Here is a 4,195-nt window from a genome sequence, read left to right on the forward strand (position 1 = left end):
AATCGCTGTGTTTTTTTCTCTTTTCATAGATCCTATGTGCATCCCCATGTACCCCCAGAAACCAATTCTCCTCCCTTTCCTCCTTGGTCCTAGCTGGAAGCAACAGATAAGCCATTTTCAGCTAGAATAGATAGCATCACCAGGGTGCAAATCAGCCAAATCCAAGCAGCAGTGCTGTACAAAGACAAGGAAGCACTCTGTGTTCCTGCACTACCACCCTGCTTGGTGGCAACCTCTTCCCAACAAGAATGGTATCCCTAGGTCAGTGCAGCAAATCTTGGTCTTCGGATACATGTTTTCTAACCAGTGGATGCTCCCATTCAGTTCACTTCATAATCCTTTGCAAAATAATCTATTTACTAGTGGATAATATTAATAATTACAGGTTATTTAAATGCTCTAGGCACAAACCCTTTTCACAATTAAAGATATATAAGACATTGATAAACACAGTAACAAGAACAGAACACAGAATGGACACAGAAATGCACCAGGTTTAAAGTCTCAACTAATTCCGATATTTCACAACAACTTAAGCCTTTGCACACACACAAAGAAGGAGCAACTCATGAGACTGGAGCAGCATTCATAGCTGCAGCATTATTTAAGCCTGTTACTTAGATACCCATGGACAACTAAAGTAAAGACTGTTAAACCAAAACTGTTTCCTGTCAGTTGTCTTCACGCTGCTGCAAGAGGCCTTATCGTGGCCTCATCTCCTTACAGGAGAGATCAGCAATCCACACTCCCTGTTGCTTCCCAAGGTCACTATTCTGAATTCCATCCCTGAGGCTCAAAGACTGCCCGGCTCAAACCCTAGCGATGACCACCTCTTGGGGGAGCAGGGACAGGGTCTAGAGACAGGGTCTCTAGAAGGTAGGTTTTGATCAGGGGAGGTAGTCTTCCAAACCAAAACAAAATCAAATCTTACAGCATTTATGTTGGCTGGCTTTTAAGTTGTAAGTTTGCCCAAAAACCCAATACTACTCTGAAGCAACAGTCTGGATGCCAATGGTCCTGAACACTGAGATATGGGTAAAAACCTTAACAAATGTTAAATAAAGACTTCAAAAAGAATAGCTTGAAATTGTGGCAGGACAGCATTAACTGCAACCTGGGGTAGCTCTAGCTATTTTCTTAGTATTTTAGGTCAAAAAATTACAGAGGCATAAGACTCTTAGAGCAGGATGACAACTCCTCAATGCTTTATTAAGACCTTTTATATACTGTTTATATACCACTGCTCTGTCAGCTTGTCACTAGACCTTGTAAAACATCAGAGGGAACCATGTTGGACAGAAGCGTGACAGACTCCAAACAACATTAGAGATTTACACAGTGCAACCAGAATAGAGTAAAACAAAAGCCAGCCTATACAGCTTGTCAAAATGGGATGAGACCACCCTTTCAGAACAAATATTCTACTCACAGCACTTCTTTATGCACAGACATCCACAAAAGGGATTGACCAAGGAGTGAAAAAAAGTGAAAAGCTCTGAAGTCTGGGAAAATTCGTGAAGGCTTAGTTTGCATACAAACCCCCAATTCCAAGTGGACTTCTGGCTCGTATTAATCACAAACACCATCGATTTACCATGCAAACATTTTAATTGTTTAAATCACTCTCTTCCAAGCATGAAGAGACAGAAGTACCACTCCACCATGGTGGTATCTCCTATGACAGTAACAAAGGACCACCTGCTTGTAACTTAAATCATCCACTCCTGGTTTGTATAGCTGAGGCTGAATACCCACAGGATATTATTAACATTTCCCCTCCAGCATCTGGTCTAATAAAGAAACACAGAACACCTTTGCTGTAGTATAAAAGTTTACAGAAAGTTCGACAATTTAATTGAAGACAATACAAAATATGTTGTCTGAATCCAAATAATTAATGTAAAAGTACATGCATGAGAAAATACTGGCAAGAAGATCTAGATAACCATATTATCAGATGCATGTTCTTTGTCCCTAGAGATAACATACGGTCAAAAATACATTTATATTTTAGGTTACAATAAAAGACAGCATTTTAAAATAAACACAATTTCAAGTCTACCAGCCCTTTAACGTGGAAAATTCCTATTAACACAGGACCAACTGATAGAATAAGAAAATGGAGCAATACTGAAGTGTCTGAACAAGCGTGTATTGTTTTTTTTTCCTTTTATTGAGGACAGAAGACAACAGGAAACGAAGAAGAGTGTTTTGCTAGTGCTCTGTCTTCAGAGCCTTAAGTGTTTTAAAAAACATCATCAGAGCATCAGGGATTACTTTTATCCATACATCCCAGAACAACCCACCCTCCTTGTGAGGAGACAGGATACAGATCAGGCACAGATCTTCCCTTCCACATGAAGCAGCACCACTTCCACACAAGAGAGGATCCTGCAGGCAAAGCAAACTACCCCTACTGTACTCAGGGTGGCAGCTTGGCCCCAACAAGCACTTTCTCTTGGCCTCCAGCAGAGCCATGTTTCCTCTCAAAGCATGAGTTATTTCTTCACACTTGTCAAATACTGAAAGCCCAGAAGTCACCTTGTTGATTGACGGTATCAGACAACAGCCTGAAACACCCGAGATTTCTTACCATGTGTCACTTGCCCTCCACATTTTTGTGGTCAGCTCAACAGTTTAACAAGACGACACATGATTGATTTCTTTGAAGATATTTTAGTTCATTAATTCCTGATAAAAGCATTGGTTGCAGTACAATAGTTGGACATACAGCAACAAAACATACTCAATCTACATGCACAAGCTATTTAATAATAGTACACAGTCTTTCCTATTGCCATTATAAAATGAACACTACTATGACAGCTGACATGGCCTTCCCATTGTTCTCATGAGCTCTAAAACAGTGATGAAATCAGTGTTCCAGTTGGTACGATGACAAAGAACAGAGGTTTGGCGACTGCTGAAGATTCCAATGAAGATGCCAGTATCATAATGGGAAACAGTGTTGGCGTTACTGTACAAACAGCTACAAAAAAAAAAAACCCCAAGCAAAACTGTTTTGATGTGTATTTCAGTTTAAAAAAAGAACACGTGGGAAATACAGCTTTGTATAGAAACATACCAGAAACAAAAGTACATGCAGAGGAAGAAAAGTTAGTTTAAGCCAAGACAAATGTTTGGATGACTAAAAAACCTGATCACTGAAGTACTGTAAACCAGCAACAATCTGTGGGGGAACAGCACATAATTTTCTAAGGAGGGTTGTTTTTTGTGGTGTTTGTGATTGGAGGTTTCTTTTACTGTTTATTTGGGGTTTTTAATAAAGCTTCCAACTTGGAAAATGCAAGTCAAAACTCCTCTGCATTGGTGTTCTGTGCCTGGCTGAGCTTTCTTTCAGATTCACAGTTTGGTCCAGATTCTGACGGTTTAATGTACAAAGTATTGTACATGCCACTAGGACTACTCATTGTAAGTTCTCAAAGTCTGCTTCTCAAAGAACAGATACGACACTGTCACCTTCATTAAAGGTTGATGCCAAAGTCTCAGTACTGCTGTTTAAAGGGCTTCTAGAAATGAGAACAGACAAACCAGACTTATGACCAAGAGATAAGCAATGAGCTCTGTGAAACACACACATTACAACAAGTCTTTTCCTACAGTAAATAAAAGCCATCAGGGGACACCATTTTTAATTTTTTTTAACATTTCTTTCTATAGGTTTCAGAAGTGCCAACAATTCCAGCAATAAACCAAAGTGCCCGGGCTGTGCCTCTCTTTTTAGTGTCTTTCCCAGAAGTTATTCAAACAGGTAAGAAACCCTCTCCCCTAATCAACAGTTATCAGTTTAGCGTGATGCTATTGGCAAGTCAGATCCTGAAATACTAAGGATATTTGACAGTCATAATCAATTTATTCATGACCACATTAAAAAAAACACAGTTACATGTGACTGCACTTTCAGATCTATAATACACCAAGTAAGACTGTGAAAATAAAAGGCAAAAAAGGAAAAAGGCCTCGAGTCTCCCTTTTTTGTTGTTTGGGGGGTTTTTTTACTAATTGTCTCACAGCAAAAAATAAAGGAAGCAGCAAAGGCTTAATCTTAAGTACAAAGTTATAATCTGCAGATCAGGTCCTCTAATCCAGACTGATGGTACACTTTGTTTCAACTGAACCACCCATTACAGACTTGCAATGCCATCACTCATCCATACCCTGAAGCATACCCCGG

The sequence above is a fragment of the Nestor notabilis genome, unplaced genomic scaffold, assembly GCF_000696875.1.
Source record: "Nestor notabilis isolate BGI_N333 unplaced genomic scaffold, ASM69687v1 scaffold10841, whole genome shotgun sequence".
Taxonomy (NCBI): domain Eukaryota; kingdom Metazoa; phylum Chordata; class Aves; order Psittaciformes; family Psittacidae; genus Nestor; species Nestor notabilis.